The sequence below is a fragment of the Macrotis lagotis genome, chromosome 5 (genome assembly GCF_037893015.1).
Source record: "Macrotis lagotis isolate mMagLag1 chromosome 5, bilby.v1.9.chrom.fasta, whole genome shotgun sequence".
In the NCBI taxonomy this organism is placed as follows: Eukaryota; Metazoa; Chordata; class Mammalia; order Peramelemorphia; family Peramelidae; genus Macrotis; species Macrotis lagotis.
The window spans coordinates 261656462-261676748 of record NC_133662.1 but is presented as its reverse complement, the minus strand read 5'-3'; the positions used below and the strand labels follow the sequence as shown (position 1 = coordinate 261676748).

Below are 20287 nucleotides of genomic sequence, written 5' to 3'. Positions count from 1 at the left end.
GGCTTAATCATCCTTTGTTCATTTAGAAAACTTTATTTTCCCTGGAGAACTGGCAATTCACACTGATTTGTTTTTCTTATTAGCAGTAAAGCAACATAATGTCTGGAAAAGCCATTATCTATTTTTCTGTAGAGCTTTTTGCCTGTTTAGGAACCTCTTAATTCAAAGGCCTAAGTATGTGAGTTCATCCCTCTCAACAAGAGATGGATCCTGTCTGCCATTGTCATCTTCGACTTGTTCTCAGACCAAGTCTGCATGTTCTGTGGACAGTTTTCATTTGACTCCTTGCTGGTAATTCAAGTTCATCTGCCCCAGGAAGGAGGTCCCAGAGGAACTGAGGAGTTGTTTCATGCTCTTTCCACACTGTTCCAGTAAATGTCTGCTCAACTAAAACAAATTTACATTAAAGCATAATCATTTCATAAGAATCAGTGGCTAATAATTCTTTAATAGCAAAGTGTTAGAGAAAGGGAAGATAAACAGATCTGGGGATACGTTCTCTGTTATTGACACAGGAAGAGGACACAGAAAGGAAACTGGCCTGGACTTGCTGAAGAGAAATAGAAACACGTGATTTCAGATTTTTTCTCATTTAATGTTAGGCAGTTACACAGTTGAAGGACCTTTAGGCCACTGAAGGCAGCTTCTGACCATTTACTAAACAAACCCCTTTTATCAGCCAGGCATTGTGTTGATCAGTTTATAAATATTACTTTATTTGGGCCTCTCAACCACCTTGTGAGGTAGATGCTTTGATTATTCCAATTTTACAGTTGAGGAAGCTAAGACAGACAGAAGTGAAGTGACTTGCCCAGGGTTACCCAGCTAGGAAGTATCTATGGTTGGATATGAGCCTAGCTCTTTCTATCTCCAGCTCTAGCCCTTTATCCATTGCAGCATCATTTCACTATTTCTGATAGAGGGGGAAAAAAAAGAAAGATTAAGTACATCAAAGATAGATTTTTTTTTTAAAAAAAAATTTGTGTCTGTTGCTGTGAAAGGGGAAGAAAGAAGGGGGGGAAAGGCCAGTGAAGCCAGATTTTCAGCTGGGCCTCCCTCCCTCAGTTGGAGGGAGCCAGAGCAATGGTAGTCAGTCACCTTTGGTCTTCAAGTGCTGATCATCTCTGTGATTGTTGGCCCCCCTGTTACCATCCAGTTCCCCCTTTTTTACCCTGGCTTCTCAGGACTCTCTACCTTCTTTAATGCTTTCATCAACACACTGTGGGCTGATGAGTTCTCTTTTCCATTCAAACCTTGCCCTCCTGATGCTCTGCCCCCTGGGGTCTTAACTATGTGTGTATGCTCTAGAAGATGGATGGGGAGGCTCACCTTTGTCACTGGTGCTGCTGCTTCTCTCTGACCTGTCAGACTGTGCCAGGGGAAACAGGGCATTGTGTAACTGGAATGTGGGCATAGCCATGTTGTCTTGTGTTCCGCACATATTAGCAACTTAGAAGGAATTTTCCTGTTGATCCATTCAACGGAAGGCAGCCCAGTGTTCCATGAATCATAAGCATGACTTTTTAATGTAGCCAACTTCATTATAAAGATTGTTGCCAGGGGACTGGTTAGTTGCTGTATCATTGTTTGTGATTATGCCATTTTCATTTACGTTGGTTCTGCCTCTCTGCTCTGAATGGGGAAGTGCCACCAAGGCCCAGATCTCCTTTGTCTTTATTATGTAGTCTTAACTCAGGGGACAGCTCCGTACATAATTGGTCCAGAGTCAATGATGCTCCCATTGAAACCTGAAGTTTGAAGAGCATTGTGGGATGGTGATGAGAGAACTGGACTCGGAAACTGGAGATGCTAGGTTAATTAAAACCTGCCTCCTCTTTCTGCTGACTGTGAGATTGCAGTCAAGTCTCTTAAAATCTCTGAGATGCAGTTTCCTCACCTAAAAAAAAGGGATGGACAGTATATGTTCTAATGACCATGAAAGGTTGCTGTGAAGATCAATTGAGACAAGATTTATAAAACAGCTTTGTAAACTTGAATGTCTTATTATTCTTGTGTCAAATGATTTTTGTTTGTGAACAAATTAAAAAGTGAATTTTATGTAACTAGTGCTGATGCTGAGTTACTTTTACAGAAGAGATAAAGATAGTGGCACTCTCCCCTTCTAATATGTCATCACAGTCCCTAAGAGAGACAAACATGATGGATGGAATAGTTTTCTTTTGTCATCATGTGTTCTGGCTTCTCAGATGAGTCTGATTTCCTAGTCTGGGGAAGGTGGAGAATAGCCCTGGAGACCTTTGAGACCCTGTCCTTTACTTTCTGCCTTCCATCTACTGAACATAGGGTCATTTAGTTTTTGCTTGGACCTTTCTCTTTTTGTGGAATGTGCTAGCATCTGAGGTACTACATTAGAGTAAAGGATGTGAAAGAATGTCATGAAATTCTTTCTTAAAAAATCAAGGTGATCCCAATGAGAACTATAAGACCAATATATCTTATGTGTCTGCAGTAAGATTGAGTCTGGTATACTGATCATATTTCTTAATAGGAAATAAAAAATAATAATTTTGTATAAACTTACAGAAGAGTGGGGTTAGAATTGGGGAACTGATTTGTTTGTAGAAGAATCTCAGTCTTTCCAAAAAAACTGGGAAAGACAGTCCTGGTCTTTCTTATAAAATCTTGTACCTAATGAGGACTTAAAACCCAAACCCAAACCAAAGAACTCTAAAATATCCAGGTGCAATTTTGTAGCCTGCAAAACAAGAAGACATTTTTCTTTACTTAAAAATTATTTTTAGTTGGAAAAATAAATAAGTAAAATATAAAAAAGTCATTACTAATTAGAAGAAAAAACATAATAGTATAGCATATCTCAGGAACTAATTATTTGAACTGTCTGTTGTATATCTGTTCAAAGGTGAGTTCATCATCTTCTCTTGTCATCATTCTCCCAGTTTGGCTGATTTGAGGAGGGATCAAAAGGTCTGGAAGAGCTTCTTGGGGGGGCTGTGGAGAGTGAGTTGATAAGGGAAGGATTTAATAAAGATTGCCTAGTGGCAGTGAGTGCCCACTGAGATTGTGTAACAAATTTGTAGTGGACCCTATCAGGACATTTCATACAGAAGCATGTGTCTTAAGTGTGAAGGTGCTGAATGGTGAGGTCAACCAAAACTAGGGCCTGGCTGGGCATGATCAGTGAAGTGATAAAGGATTAAGAACTCACAGGAGAAGTTCAGTGTAGGGTTGAATTGATTCACCAAGGAATCAAGACAGAGAAAAGAGGAGAGAGAGCCCAGTGTAGGGGAGAGGGCCTGGGAGAGAACTGAGGGGTTGCGGGGTTGGAGGTCATGGGAATAGTTCATGGGAGGGGAGAGTAGGTTGAGGAATTGAGTGGTTAGAGTACTGATGTTTGTTCTTCATTCTCAAAGAGGACCATGACATCAAGGAAGTGATGCCATGACAAGCACTTGAACTGGATTTGTCACCAGCCTCACTTTCTCCTCCAGAGACATCTGGGATCATTGACCAGATGTGAATCAGGATAACTGGAGATGGTCCTGGATGTCAGGCAATTAGGGTTAAGTGACTTGCCAAAGGTCGCACAGCTGGTCAGTGCCAAGCATCTGAGGTTGAAGTTGTTCTCCTGTCCTGACTCTAAGGCCAGTGCTCTGTCCACTGCACTATCTCACTGCCTGGTTAAGGTATTAGAGGGAGAGTCAATATGTATGTTGAAGCAACCTAGGATGAGAGCAGGAGTTGAGGAGGAGAGAAAAATTGTAAACCAGGTATCCCAACTCCATGAGGAAGGAAGTGAAGTGTCCCAGGGTCTATAAATAACAGCTAGGATTTGATGGGGTGATAGGTATGGATAGTGTGAACCTCAAAGGAGGAAAGGTTGCTGAGTGATGGAGAAAAGGGGAGAACCTGGAAGTGCCTATGAGCAACAAGGTGTGTTCCAGCTCTCCCACTTTAACTCGAGAGCCCAAGAGAAAGAGTGAAGGTGCAGCCAGGACTGAAAAGGAGGCTACATCATCAATTTTCAGTAAGAGCTAGTAGATGGAAGGAGTAGGGAAGGAAAAGATTTAGAACAAAAGAAAGCTTGTTTTTAGTTGGATGAAACAGGGTGAGAGAATTGAGGGGATGGGAATGATGAATGAGGTGTTATAGGGTGTATGGATGATTGTCTACAGGGGTTCAGAGTTTGTGGATATGAAGCCCATAACAGGGGGTGAGAATGTTCTTCTAGAAGCCATTCTTCCATTCAGTTACAATTGATTTGTTTTCTGGTTTTATTTTCTTTGAGAATGTCAATTTGAATGGTTCCTAAGTCTTTCAAAACTGTTTGTCTTCAGAAAATTGTTGATGTTGCATGTTATAAATTGTTCTGTTTCTGCTCACTTTGCTCTAGATCATGTAAGACTCCCAGCTTCTTTTTGGAAACCATCCTCTTCATCATTTCTTGAATCAGAATAGAATTCCATATTTAGATGCTATTATTTTTTTCTGTGATTCTCCAAATGATAAGAATAGACCTATGAGTATTTGTATATATCTTTATAATTTGTTTTGTTTAGAACAAATCCCTCCCTAAATCTACCTTCTCTCATTGTCCTTTACCATCTTTACTTTCCTTCCTTTTTATTTAGTGAAGTATATTTCTGTTCCCAGCTATTTGTGTGTGTATGTGTTCTTTCCTCCTTCGGTCAGTTTTGCTGCTGCATCCACTCCTTCCTCCTTGTATAGACTCTTATTTCTGCTCCCTGATTAGATATTTTCTTTAGCTTTCCTTTCCCTTTTCTTCTCCAGTGTATTCCTCTTCCCTTCCCTGTCCATTCTTCCTTTAAGATCATCAGGACATATCACAACTGGGGACAGGTGGGTGGCACAGTGAATATAGCACCAGCCCTGAAGTCAAGAGGACCTGAGTTCAAATGTGACCTCTGACGCTTCCTAACTGTGTGACCGTGGGCAAGTCATTTCACCCCATTTGCCTCAGTTTTCTCATCTCTCAGATGAACTGGAAAAGGAAATGGCTAACCACTCCAGTATCTTTGCCAAGAAAACCCCAAATGGAGTCAGAAAGAGTCGAATACGTCTGAAATAACAACAAAGTGGTGACCAAGGTCTTAGATTGATCTCAGAGAAGACATGTCACATTGTAACTGGTCTTTGGACTTTGTAGAAGAGGTTGTGGTTGAGCTATCTGCTGTTGGCTCTCAGATCCATCAGAGCTGGGACAGGCACTAACTTCATCTACTAAGGGTGGTTCACTTTCCTCTGGGACATTTGGGTTGTGCCTTGCCTCTGCTTAACCTGGTCACCTTTAGTGATTTTATTGATCATTTGGGTACAGTCCACCTTGCCTTTCTGCTGGGCCCAGATCCTGGCCAGGATTTATTGAAGCCATTGGTGGACTTCAGCATTGAGGACTACTTGAACTGAGGCACTTTTGCCTCCTTTCATTTCCCGTCCCCCCCCCCCCCCCCGGCTCTTAGACTCTAGCACAATCTCATACTTGGGTTCTTGGACTGTGTTTTCCACTTCTGGGTTCTGCCAGTAGCTATCAGCAGAAACTTCATGGAAATATAAATGCTTCCAGTTAAAAAGAGGCTGCTCCTGGCATGCTGCCAACCCAGTCTGGTCCTAGGCCCAGCACCTTGGGGCAAAGGTGTTCACTGTCAAAGCCCAAGGCTAGAGATGGTGTGCAGCAATGTGAAGTTTTATCCTTTTCCTGGCCAAGTCACTCAGTCTTCTATAATGGGGCAAGGGGGAGGGGAAAATGTGTTTTTACTGTTAGGGAAGGGGAATAAAGGAAAACACCATTTCTGCATTCATTTTTTGATCTTTGGTGTCATTCCAATTTGTGGTTTTTACCTCTAATCATAATCTGCCTTTACCAACTTCAGTTGTGCTAGACAGTGTGCTTTCTTAATATGGGAGAGGTCTTCTTGAATAACAAAGCCATTTCAAGACCATAACTCATTAGTCCAGTTTATTTCAGCCATTCCCTCAAAGTCTGCCATCAGCATGTGATCGCTGGTCACATGTCAACTTGAGGAAGGCATGTTGTTTTTATTAAAGTGGGCCAAGCAAAAGGCAATTTACAGATGAGGAAATCAAAACGATCCATAGTCATATGAAAAATTGCTCTAAATTGCTAATTATTAGAGAAATGCAAATTAAAGCATCTCTGAGGTACCACCTCACACCTCTCAGACTGGCCAATAAGACCAGAAAGGACAATGATCTATGTTGGAAGGGATGTGGGAAATCTGGGACACTAATGCATTGTTGGTGGAGCTGTGAACTCATCCAACCTGTCTGGAGAGCAATTTGGAATTATGCCCAAAGGGCAACAAAAATGTGCATACCCTTTGATCCAGCAATACCACTACTGGGTCTATACCCTGAAGAGATTATGAAAAAGGATAAAAAATATCACCTGTACAAAAAATATCCATAGCGGCGTTGTTTGTGGTGGCAAAGAATTGGAAATCAAGTAAATGTCCTTCAATTGGGGAATGGCTTAGCAAACTGTGGTATATGTATGTCATGGAACACTATTGTTCTGTTAGAAACCAGGAGGGATGGGAATTCAGGGAAGCCTGGAAGGATTTGCATGAACTGATGCTGAGCGAGATGAGCAGAACCAGAACAACTTTATAAATCCTAACAGCAACATGGGGGTGATGATCAACCTTGATGTACTTGCTCATTCCATCAGTGCAGCAATCAGGCACAATTTTGGGCTATCTGCAATGGTGAATACCATCTGTATCCAGAGAAAAAATTGTGGAGTTTGAACAAAGACTGAAGGCAATATTACCTTCAATTTAGGGAAAAAAACCTGTCATCTTATTATGTAATTTTGCTCTCTCATACTTTATGTTTCTTCTTAAGGATACGATCTCTCTCTCATCACATTCAACTTAGATCAATGTATATCCAGAAACAATGTAAAGACTAAAGAATGCCTTCTGTGGGGACTGGGGGGAGGGAAGCAAGAATGGGGGAAAATAGTAAAATTCAAAATAAATAATTTTTTTAGGTTTTTTTTGCAAGGCAAATGGGGGATAAGTGGCTTGCCCAAGGCCACACACTAGGTGTCTGAGACCGGATTTGAACCCGGGTACTCCTGACTCCAGGGCCGGTGCTTTATCCACCACGCCACCTAGCCACCCCTAAAATCTTTCTTAAAGTAAAAAAAAAGTGGGCCAAGCAAGTCCTTGGAAGTGAGCTATTGAGTTCTTGAGGATCCATTGCTTACCACTGCCAATTTGCATGGAGCTCTTATTCTGTCCTCTCTAATACTTTTTTTTTAGCCCGGCATCATATTTTCTTTTCTTTTTTTATTGATATTTTCTTTTATTTTTCCAAATTCATGTTATGTTTTTAAATATTCATCCACATGATGTTTTTAGCCAATTTTCTTCCACCCTTCCTTCCCACCCCTCTCCCCACAGTGAACAGTCTAGTGAGCATTTTATATATATAGTGAACATTTGTGTTAAAATGTTTACATATTAGTCATTTTCTGTGTGAGGAATTAGAACTAAGGGAAAAGAAAGAAAACCATGGGATAGGAAGGAAAAACATGAGAAATTTTTAAAAAGTGAACATAGTGTTCATTCAGATTCTGTAGTTTTTTTTTCCCCCCTCTGAATGTGGATAGCCTTGTCCATAACATGTGTCCTAGGGTTGTCTTAACTCTCTGAACTGTTGAAAGGAACTTCATCCTTCAAAGTTGATCAACTCACAATGTTGTTGTTAATATGTACAGTGTTCTTTTTTTTGCTTGTTTGTTTGGTTTTTTAAAGGGTTTTTTTTTTTGCAAGGCAAATGGGGTTAAGTGGTTTGCCCAAGGCCACACAGCTAGGTAATTAAGTGTCTGAAGTCAGATTTGAACTCAGGTACTCCTGACTCCAGGGCTGGTGGTCTATCCACTGTGCCACCTGGCCGCCCCTACTGTGTTCTCTTTTTTTTAAAATTTTATTTTTTTTAGGGTTTTTTTTTTTTTTTTGCAAGGCAAATGGGGTTAAATGGCTTGCCCAAGGCCACACAGCTAGGTAATTATTAAGTGTCTGAGACCGGATTTGAACCCAGGTACTCCTGACTCCAGGGCCGGTGCTTTATCCACTATGCCACCTAGCCGCCCCTACAGTGTTCTCTTGATTGTGTTCCCTTCACTCAGCATCAGTTCCTGTAATTCTTTCCATGCTTCTCTAGAGTTCAACCATTCTAGGTTTCTTATAGAATAGTAGTATTCTATAACATTCCCATATCATAACTTGTTCAGTCATTCCCCAGCTGTTGGGCATCCCCTCAGTTTCCAATTTTTTTGCCTCTACAAAAAGAACTGCTATGAATATTTGAAACATGGGGGACTTTCCCCATTTTTTTATGATTTCTTCTGGATATAAACCTGATATTCATATTGCTAGGTCAAAGGGTTTGATCAGTTTTATTGCTGTTTGGCAGAGTTCCATATGACTTTCTAGAATGGATCTACCATCATATTTTCACAGAACCAATCAATAATCCTTAAGGCAAGGTCGATGGATCAACTGACCTGTTCAGACTAGCCTTGGATATATGCTTTTTCACAGATCTCAGAAGATATCACTAGTTCTTGATTTGCTGTCAGCAGGTGTTATTAATTGTGTAGGTAGATTTGTCCACTTGCAGTGTGTTTTTTTTTGTTTACATTACTTATCAAATATTAAAACTGATTTTTTTAAACCAAAAAATAACATTTAAATATATAATAAAAAATAACATATGTAGTCTTGCTTGTATTGGTGGAATTCATTATTTTGTTGGTGTTTAATTTAGATGTATAGATGCTTTCAGCCTGTACATTGCTATCTGGGGGCCAGGATGACCAGTAATCTTTTCTTTGAGATGTGGGCTTGCTCCATGAGTATGGACCCAAAGCAGGCTTAAGCCAAACACAAACAACATTGGAAATTTTTTTGCCAATTAAGAATCTGAGTTAGCCAATTTGCACAGAGTTCAAGACAATCTCTTGAAAAATTGAATCTAATATATTTTCAAGTGCACTCTAGTGAGCATATTTGATCTGCAAAACACATTTTTCTTTGTACCATCTTGTAAAAACTCAGCCCACCTGATTGCATAACTTGTGATTGTTACAAGAGTACTGATCTTGAGTTCTCAGTATTCTTTGAATTTTGGAAAATGTGGAAAGTACCTATTATAATAGTCCTTCTTGGACAAAGAACCTGTCAGTGTTTCCATTATAAAATGCAGTTTTTAAGGGGTTTAGCATTCAACTGTAAAACTTTGTTCTTGGCTGATACTTTGTATACAAAGATCTCTGCCCAAGAACAATTTTTAAAAAAATGAATTTTGAGGAAGACCAAAGATCTGTAGCCCTGTGAGTTTTGAGGTTTGGTGGTAGCCCCTGCTTTCATTGACCTAATGCAGCAACTCTTTTTCTTTTTTTAAATCTTAATAGTATTTTATTTTTTCCCAATTACAAGTAGAGATAGTTTTCAGCATTGATTTTTGTAAAATTTTCTCCCTTCCTCCTTCCCCTTCCCCTCCTGAAGACAGCAGGCAATGTATTATTGCCTATACATGCACAATCATGGTAAACATATTTCTGTATTAGTTGTGTTGTAAAAGAAGAATCAGAATAAAAGGGAAAAAAACTATGAGAAGGAAAAAACAAAGCAAATTTTAAAAAGTGAAAATGGTATGCTTTGGTTTGCATTCAGACTCCATAGTTCTTTCCCTGGATGTGAATGGTTATTTTCCATCACAAGTCTTTTAAATTGTCTTTGATCATTGTACTGGTGAGAAGAGCTCAGTCTATCATAGCTGATCATCACACAAAGTTGCAGCATCTCTCAATCAAAAGAAGAAAGACGTAGTTTGGGACAATAGGCTCTTAGGAAGATATAGAGAACCATGATAATAAAGAGGTTGGCAATGATGATGATGATGATGATGATGATGAGGCTTCATTGTTGTTTTAAAAAGGTAGGGCAACTCAATTTGCCTACATGACTTCAGAGAAGCCATTGATGAGGCCATATTTCATTTCTGGCTGAAAAGATTTAGAGTTAGAAAGGACCTTTGATAAATCTCCATTTTATAGATGAGAATACAGTTCAGGGACTTGTCCAGGGTCATATTAGGGTAGAAAGTTTCAGATTTTATGATTCAGTCCTTGGCTTTTCCTCTGGTCTGTTTCTTCTACTTTTCTCAGAGTTCCTTGGTCATTTTATTTGGGGGATCACGGCATCACCTGGGTGATGTTATGACACTCTTAGAGACTAGTTTTCTTATGTAGATATGGTGACTTGGGTATGACTAAGGGGCAAATGCACCTTTAATAGGAGTTTGGGGTTTTATACTCAGAAACTCCGAGCCAATCCCTTTGAATTCCTTTTTTTGACTTTGGAACTCTTCTCAAAGCCCTGGAAAAATTTTGGCTTCACAAGCAAATGAACCACAACATGGGTCAGCTCCTTACTTTTTGTAAAACTACCCATACACTTTTTCCTCCAGGCATGTTTCATTGTGCGCTGTGCTTGTTATGGCCTGGTTTCTTTTTCTGTTGGTCACCCAAAGCTCCTCAGGAGGTTCCCTCCAGGGTTCATTTCATATGTGGTAACCAGATTGGTCTTAGAGACCACAACAGCTTCCTCTGTTGTCTCAACCTTGAACCAAAACCAGCTCACACCATGGTCCGAGCCCAGAGGGAATGTTGGAGGTCTTGTGGGTTTGAAATGAAATGTGGCTTCATGTGGAACACATATTCGGAAATGAAGTTGTCATACCCTGGAGGTCAAGAGTGAATCTCAGAGTTGTAGAAGAAAAGGACCTTGGGAGAAGATTAGTTTGAATGGGACCAAATAGGAGGCTTTAACTAGGTCCACACTGAAGATGGAAAACAATGTGATGAAGTCTTAGTTTATGCTTGGAAAGAAAGTAGCTATCTTAAGCAACACATAGCTTTGGAGAGTGGAGCTTTCCTCAAGGGCTTGAATACATCCTAGAGATCTCAAGTGGAAGGGATTTGAAAAGTTGTCTGGTTCTGTGCTGCCAGCCTTGAGAATGGTCCTCACATTGTGGGACACTGAGAGCAGCCTCTTTCTGGGCAGCTCGAGGGAGGACGTTTTCCTTTATTTCATCTCCATATTTCCCTCTTATACCTTCTGGAACCTAGAAGTGTGTCATATTCCTTTTCGTAAGATAAGTCTTCACATGTTTAAAGCCATTTCTCATTTTCCTCCTAAGCCTTCTTTTCTTCAGGTTAAATGTCTTCAGTTCATCCAACCAGTCCTCCCACAGAGGGTCTTTGCATCCCTTTGCCCTTCTGCTCTACCTCCTCAGGGAATGGTGCCATTCAGCACAGGCCTTTCCATGGATATAGATTAGGAAGCCTTTGGAAATTCTCTTGAGAACTGCAGATGTTATAGCAGGAAGGAATTTGTGGACCTTTCACTTCTCTCCCCTGTCCTTCCCTCAGTCCTTGGGGGTTTTGTAGTGCAAAATGTGGGCTTCAAAGGTTTTTCTTGAGCTACATCTCTTCTCATAAACATGCAAGCTGGAGCTTCATTCCTCACTGAACAGTCCCAACAAATACCAAGATAAATTCCAAAGTGATATGTAACTTATGCATAAAAAGTTAGCTCATAAGAGTTTAATGGAGCAAGGAAGAAATTTCCTTTCAAAGCTCTGAATAGGAGAAGAGTTCATTACTAAATAAATCTTTTGATTATATAAAATTGAAAAGCTTTTGCAAAAATAATTCCAATGCAGTTAAAATTTGAAGAGGATCAGGTAACTAGGGAAAAAAAAATCTTTGTAAGTTTCCCTGATAGAGGCCTCATAACCAAATATATTAGGAATTTATTTAGATTCATTTCCCCTAGTAGATAAATGATCAGAAGATACAAATGGACAATTTTCAAAGCAAGAAATTTGAAGTTATCAATGACCACATGAATATGCTCCAAATCACTAACAATTTGAGATATGGTAAAGATGGAAAAAAAGAATAAACCAGTACACTCAATATACTTGCTGCTGGGGTGTGCTTCCTAAAGTTTTCAAACTTCATTTATTCATTAACCCAGCAGTACCAACTTTACCCTCCCAAATGAATCACAGAAAGATGAGAAAGACCACATAGGAACAGATTACCATATAAGTCTTTTTTTGCAGGAGTCCCCAAATAGAAACTAAGAGTATGTGACGATCAGATCTTGAGATCCCAGTTTTCATGATCTGTGCTATGATCACTTTTGTAAAACTATTTTAATTTAAATCAGTAATGTCAGTAGATTGAATTTTTAACTTTGACCCATGGCAGTTATATTTTTTGGGCTCTGAGAATGACCCATAGTTATTGCAGCAAATATGTCATCTTCCTTCTTAAATATTTATAAAGAAATTTCTATTTAGGGGGCAGCTAGGTGGTACAGTGGATAAAGCACCAGCCTGGAGTCAGGAGTACCTGGGTTCAAATCCGGTCTCAGACACTTAATAATTACCTAGCTGTGTGGCCTTGGGCAAGCCACTTAACCCCCTTTGCCTTGCAAAAAAACCTAAAAAAAAAATTTCTATTTCCCAAAGTGTACATCACATAGCCAAAAATTCCTTCTTTGTCCTTGTCATCATCATATTGGATACCCTCATGTCTGTGGTCTTTGATAGACCCATTTCCCAGTGCCCCAACAGCCAGGGGTATTGTTTCTCCCTTCAGTTACCTTGCACAATGACTGTTCCACAATATCACTTCAAAAATATATTTTAAGAGAATATATCATGCATTTTAAACAGTTCTCAAGGAATTCCTGATTCCTTGTGTCAGTGAGGTTAGATTTGTAACAGAGCTTGCACTGGGACTCAGAATGCTATTCCAATTCCGCTTCCTGTAGACTTTGAGAAAGAAAAAAAGATGCCTCCATGGGCCTTTGAATACTTCTCTAAATGACTTAGCTAACCATACCAATCAAATTACCAAAAAATCATTTTATAGAGTTCAAAAAATAAAAACAATTCATCTAGAGAACAGGTAAAGAATATCAGAGGAATTAATGGGAAAAAAATGGGAAGGTGGACAAACTGGACCAGATCTCAAATACATTATAAAGTATTAGACATTAAAAACTATCTGATGCTGGCTAAGAAATCAGAGTGGATCAGAGGAAGGGGTTAGGTAGAGAAGACAGTAATTAATGACCATTAGTAGTCTACTATTTGGCAACTCAAAAAAAAGTCACTGTTTGTCAAAAACTTCTGGGAAAACTGAAAAACAGTATGATAGAAAGTAGGTATCTTACCCCCTATACCAAAATAAGGTCAAAATGGGTACATGATTTAGAAATAAAGGATTATACCATAAGCATATTGGGGGAGTAAGGAGTGGTTTACCTGTCAGATCTAGGGAAAAGGTAAGAATTTAGGACCAAACAAGAAATATAGAGCATTATGAAAGGAAAAATGAATAATTTTGATTATATCAAATTAAAAGTTTTTTTTTTTAATTTTTGCAAGGCAGTGGGGTTAAGTGACTTGCTCAAAGGCACAAAGCTAGGTAATTATGTGTCTGAGACCAGATCTGAACTCAGATCTTTCTTACTTTAGGGCCAGTGCTCTATCTACTGTGCCACCTAGACCCCTAAATTAAAAGATTTTTGCACAAACAAAATTAGATTTTGAGCAAACAAGATTTGAAGGAAAGCAGAAAGCTGGGATACATTTTTTTTATAGCAAATGACTTTGATAAAAGCCTCATTTCTCGAATATATTGAGAACTGAGAACAGACAGTTTTCAGATGAAATCATAATTATAGTCCTATGAAAAAGTATTCTAAATCACTGTTGATTAGAGAAATACAAATGAAAACATCTGTGAGGTGCCATCTCACTCCTATTAAATTGGTTAATATGACAGAAAAGAAAAATCATAAATGTTGGAAGGAATATGGGAAATTGGGTCCTAATGCACTGTTGGTGGAGCTGTGAACTGATCCATCAGTTCTGTAGAGCAATTTGGAACTATGCCCAAAGGGCAATAAAACTGCATAGGGAAAGGGAGCAGAACCAAGATAACATTGTATAGGTTAACAACAATATTGTGAACTGATCACCCTTGATGGATGCAGCTCTTCCCAGCTTTCAGAGAGCTAGGACAACCCTAGGAGACTGGCTATGGACATTGCTGTCCCCATCTAGTGAAAGAAAAACAAACCAGGAAAAAAACCTTTCAGAATCTAAACGAACCTACATTCACTTGTAAAAAATATTTCTCTTGGAGCCTAGGTAGGGGAGGGGAGAAAGACCACCAAGCTCTGTCCTCTGTCCCTGGAACAGGACTCTGGTACTCTGACCACATTCAGATCCTGATTGCAGTCTAGGCCCCCCATAGAACAGCAGGGCCCACCCTCACCTCAGCCCTGTGGCAGAGGGGTGTGCTTATGGTCGTTCACAGACCAGGAGTGAAGACAGAGCCTTACACACTGAGATCCTTGTGGGAGGTGTCCCAATACTCAAAAGCTCAGGAAGCGGGGTGGCTAGGTGACGCAGTGGATAAAGCACCAGCTCTGGAGTCAGGAGTACCTGGGTTCAAATCCGGTCTCAAACACTTAATAATTACCTAGCTGTGTGGCCTTGGGCAAGCCACTTAACCCCATCTGCCTTGCAAAAACCTAAAAAAAAAGCTCAGGAAGCACCCCAAAACCAGGCACAAGCTGGAGAAATGAGTAAGCAGAGAAAAAAGAGGAACACCATTGAGAAATACATTGTCTATGATCCCAAGAAGGATCAAAACATTCAATCTGAAGATGAGGAAGTATAAGCTTCTGCATCTAAAGACTCCAAGAAAAACAGAATTGCACTCAGGCTATGAGAGAGCTCAAAAAAGACTTTGAAAAATCAAGTGAGGGAGATAGAACAAAAATTGGGAAAAGAAATGAGAGAGATGCAGGAAAAACATGAAAATGAAGTCAGCAGCTTAGTCAAGGAGATCCAAAAAAATGCTAAAGAAAATAACATGTTAAAAACCAGTAATAGGTCAAATGGAAAAACAGTTCAAAAAGTTATTGAGAAGAATGCTTTAAAAAGCAGAACTGGCCAGATGGAAAAAAGAGATAAGAAAGCTCTCTGAGGAAAACAAATCCTTCAGATAAAGACTGGAACTGAGGGAGGTTGCTGATTTTACAAGAAATCAGGACACAACACTTCAAAACTGAAAGAATGAAAAATTAGAAGAAAATGTGAAACATCTCATTGGAAAAAACAAATAATATAGAAAACAGATTTAGGCAAGATAATTTAAAAATTATTGGAATATCTGAAAGTCATGATCAGGAAAATAGCCTTGACATCATCTTCAAAGAATTACTACAGGAAAATTGCCCTGATATCCCAGAAGCAGAGGGCAAAATAGAAATTGAGAGAATCCACCAGTCTCCCCGAGAAAGAAATCCAAAAAACAACCAACCCCCAGGAATATTATAGCGAACTTCCAGAACTCCCAAGTCAAAGAGAAAATATTACAAGCAGCCAGAAGGACACAATTCAGATATTGTGGAACTGCAGTCAGGATCACACAGGACTTAGCAGCAGCTACATTAAAAGCTCATTGGGCTTGGAATATAATATTCCAGAAGGCAAAAGAGCTTAGAATGCAACCGAGAATCAACTACCCAGCAAAACTGAATATCCTCTTCCAGGGAAAAAGTTAGACTTTCAATGAACCAGGGTAATTTCATATGTTCCTGTTGGAATGGCCAGAGCTGAACAGGTTTGATCTTCAAATACAGGACTCAGGTGAAGCATAGAGAGTGGAGAAGAGGAAAATATGAGGGACCTAATGATGATGAACTACATGTATTACTGTATAGAAAAGTGATACTGATAATACTTATATGAACCTTCTCATTTAATAGAGCAGGTAGAAGCAACTTTTATAGATGAAGCACAGGAGAAAGCTGAATTTGAAGATATAATATGGTGTAAAAATGGAGTCAATTAAAAGGGAAATGTAATAGAAGAAAGAAAAAGGAGAGAAAAGGAGAGGAAGAATAGGCTAAGATATTTCATATAATAAAATTTTTCTTTATTACAATGAGCTATTGCAATAATATGGAAGGGGGGAAGGCAAGGGGGAATGAGGGAATCTTCGCTCTCATCAGAAATGGCTAGGAGATGAAACAGCATGTATACTCAATGGGGTATAGGCATCTGGAGTAAGAAGTAGAGAAGGGGGAACAGGGGAAGTAGAGAAGGGGGGACAGGGGAAGTAGAGAAGGGGGGATGTGAGTGGTGGAGGAAGGGATGGACCATAGGGGGCGAGTGGTCAGATAGAACACATTTTCTTTTTTACTTCTTGCAAGGGGCTGGGATTAGATGGCTTGTCCGGGACCATAGGGCCAGGTGGATGCTGGACCTAAGGGGTGGTATGTGGGCTTGGGGCCTTTTGGCCCCAGGGCCGGGGATCTGTCTGCTGTGCCACTCAGCTACCCTACAGCAGAAACAGAGTGAAAGGAGAGAGAAAATATAGTACATGTAGTGAAGTATGAATGGAGGGAGTTGCGATCAGCAGTGGCAATGGTGGAAAAATATGGAAGTAACTTTTGTGATGGACTTATCATAAAGAATGTGATTGGGGTGGCTAGGTGGCACAGTGGATAAAGCACCGGCTTTGGAGTCAGGAGTGCCTGGGTTCAAATCCGGTCTCAGACACTTAATAATTACGTAGCTGCGTGGCCTTGGGCAAGCCACTTAACCCCCTTTGCCTTGCAAAAAACCTAAAAAACAAAACAAAACAAAAAACAAAACAAAACAAAACAAAAGAATGTGATCCACCTGCGACAGAGCTGGTGGTGTTGGAACACAGACTGCAGCACATTTTTTATTATTATTTTTTTTGAGGGGGGCGGTTTGCAGGGCAAATGGGGCTGGGTGGCCTGCCTGGGGCTGCACAGCTGAGTGATTGTTGGGTGTTTGAGGCCAGTTTCGGACCCAGGTGCTCCTGACTCAAGGGCCAGTGCTCTGTCCTCCACCCGACCATCCCTACTATTATTATTACTATTTTATTTTATTTTAGGTCTTTCTTGGGGGGGGGTTGCATGGCAATAGGGTTGGGTGGGTTACATGGGGGTCACACAGCTGGGTGATTGTTGGGTGTCTGGGGGCTGGATTTGGGCTCGGGTGCTCCTGGCTCCTGGGCCAGTGCTCCATCCACTGTGCCACCTGGCCATACCTACTATTATTATTATTATTATTTTAATCTTTTTCTTTCCCCTTTACTTTGTTGCTCATGAAGTCTATTTTTTGGGGGGGTGGTATTATGTTTACTCTTAAACAAGAATATTTTAGCAATGTATAAAAAACATTATTGTACAAAATAAGAATAAATAAATTTTAAAAATAATAAAATAAGAATATTTCTCTTATGCATTTCTTTACTCTCCTGGTTTTCTTTCTTTTCCTTTAAACCTAATTCCTCATCCTGAGAATGACTAATCTGTAAACATGCTTAACACAAATGTATATGTATAATATCCACCTGACTGTTCACTGCTGAGGAGAGGGGGGTGGGAGGAAACTTTGTATCTTAAAAATATGCAGACACAAATGGATGAATGTTGAAAAACTTTCATATATGGAACTGGAAAAATAAAATACGCATTGGAAGAAAAAAATAAAACTTAGCATATCCTTTGATCTAGTAATACCACTATTCTGGTTGTATCCCAAAGAGATTAACAAAAAGGGGGGTAAAGGATCTACTTGTACAAAAATATTTGTAGCTTTTTTTGTGGTGACAAAGGTTGGAAATTGAGGGGAGTCCATTAGTTGAGGAACAGGTTATGAATGCAATGGAATAATATTGCATTATAAGAAATGATGAACAGGCAGATTTCCAGAAAAATCTGTACTTATATTAACTGAAGCAAAGTACATTGAGCAGAACCAGGAGAACATTGTACACAGTCAGAGTAATGCCATAAAATGATTAACTATGAATGACTTGGCAATTCCCAGCAATACAGAGATCCAAGACAATTCCAAAGAACTCATGAGGAAAAGTGCTGTTCATATCCAGAGAAAGAACTCCTGAAAGCTGAATGAAGATTGAAGCATACTATTTTCACTTCATATAGATTTTTTTTTCTTTTGGTCTGATTTCTTCTTTCACAACATGGTTAATACAAAAGTATATTTGGGGGCAGCTAGGTGGTGCAGTGGATAGAACACCAGCTCTGTAGTCAGGAGGACCTGAGTTCAAATGCGGCCTCAGACACTTAATAATTGTCTAGCTGTGTGACCTTGGGCAAGTCACTTAGAATCATTGCCTTAAAAAATAAAAATGCAAAAAGTATGGTTAACATCAATGCACATATATAATCTGTTACACATAGTTTAGCATCTTAGGGAAGGGGAAGGGAAAGGAAAAAAGGGGAAAAATTTGGGACTCAAAAATTTAAAATGAATTATAAAATTTGTCTTTGCATGTGATTAGAAAAAATAAAATACTAAAAAATAAATAAATAATGCAGATTGGGAGATAAAAAGGGGAAGAAAAAAGAACCCTAGTTTGACTCCACAACCTTTTCTAGCATTTTTTTAAGCATTTGGGAAGACCCTCTGGGAGCTTGAAGAAGAGTAGGTAACCTGGGTGAGTCAGCTGAGAGGAAGGGTCATGTGGCCCTCAGGACTGTGAGGCCTGGCTTCACTGAGACTCCCAAGTTTCAAAGAAGGGGTCTGTTGGCAGTGACTTGCCCTTCTTCCAGTGTCTTCTGGGTCAGGAATTTCATTCCCTTGCCCCAGCCTCCTCTCTGCTGCTCTCTGTCCAGCTGGTTTTCCTTCGTATGGAGTTTGTTCCTTGCAGGAGAGGCCCGCTTGGTCTTTGTCCGTCCTTATTGCAGAATCCCATGTCTGTCCACAGGTGTGGTGAGCAACACCTCGGGGCCTGGTAGCCAGAAGGGACAATGCATAATCCTCGGGGTGGATCACACCTCTGGACATCCAGAATTTAGGTCCAGGTTTGTGGAGTCCTCTCTTGATTCTTCTCTTTCCCACAACCAGTCACAACATCTATCTGCTTCTTTCTCTTCACACAATGTCCTTCCCCATGTTTATCCATGAAAATGAAATTAAAGAAGAAACCTGACTTCCCATCCACCTTGTAACCAAAATTTCTTGGTGTTGTCTCCCATCTGAATGAGAACCCCTGGGAAGCAAGATTCACCTGACTTATCTTCTGCAACCTCTGCTCTTAGCCATCTCTTAGCAGATGCACTTAGGTATGTTATAAAGTGCTCCATCCATCCATCCATCCATCCATCCATCCATCCATCCATCCATCCATCCATCCACCACCCGAGGTCTGGCCCCACATGAACACCTTTCACTCAGCAGCTGCAATAGCCTCCCCCTGCCTCTTGGCTCTCCCTGAAGCCGTGATATTGCTAAATACAGTCTTGACCATGTTGCTAAAGAAGCATCAGTGACTCCTTGCTTCTGAGCTGAAATACCAACTCCTCTGGTTGACATTTCCAAGCTTTCTTTCATAGTCTGGTTCCAGCCCATCTTTCTGGTTTGACTACTCACCCCTCACCTTGCCTTCCATGATCTAGTCACTTTTGTGCACAGTCTATCCTGTCATCTTTGTCTCTTTATCCTCTTCATTTCTACTTTGTAGTACTTCACTTTCTTTCCTGATCCCCCCAGAATGTAGTGCCCTTCCACCCAAAATCGCTTTGTGTATATTGTTAAATAATCATAGCACGCATTTGTATTTGGCTCTTCCTGACTTCAGGCCCAATGCTTCCTTCACTGCACGCACCATCTATGATGCTACTTATTAATTTGGTGACCCTGGCTAAATTAACCTTTGACTACCTCAGTTTCCACAACTGTAAAAAAGGCAATAACAGCATCTAACCTCTAGGGTAGTTTTGAGGCTCCATAGAGATGTTTCTAGAGTGCTTTGCAAACAATAAAGTTTTATATCATGCCAGCTGTTATCATTAGAGGTGTGGTTTCCATTCCAGATTTTAAATTTAATTCAATTTTAATTAAATAATTTTAAATGCTTAACTAATTAATAATAATTTTATTTTAATATAATTAAAGAATTAGGGAACTGCTAGGATGGGAAGAATGTTTCTCTAGGCTTCCTTTGTTGTTCCAAACCATCAAAAGGAAGTTCTATTTGGTCCATCTGTATACAATCTCACAGATGCATCTTCAAAGTATCTTCAAATGAAAGAGTGTTTCTTGCCTACGAGATGTCAAGCACCAATCTGTTCTGGAGCTAGAAATACAAAAGAGA

General features: G+C 39.9%; 1 protein-coding gene across 6 annotated transcripts in view; it reads left to right on the top strand.

Moving 5' to 3' along the window:
• DIS3L2 (DIS3 like 3'-5' exoribonuclease 2) overlaps positions 1 to 20287 on the top strand; it is a 348067-nt gene that overhangs the window by 87892 nt on the left and 239888 nt on the right. The gene's annotated exons all lie outside the window — the stretch shown is intronic.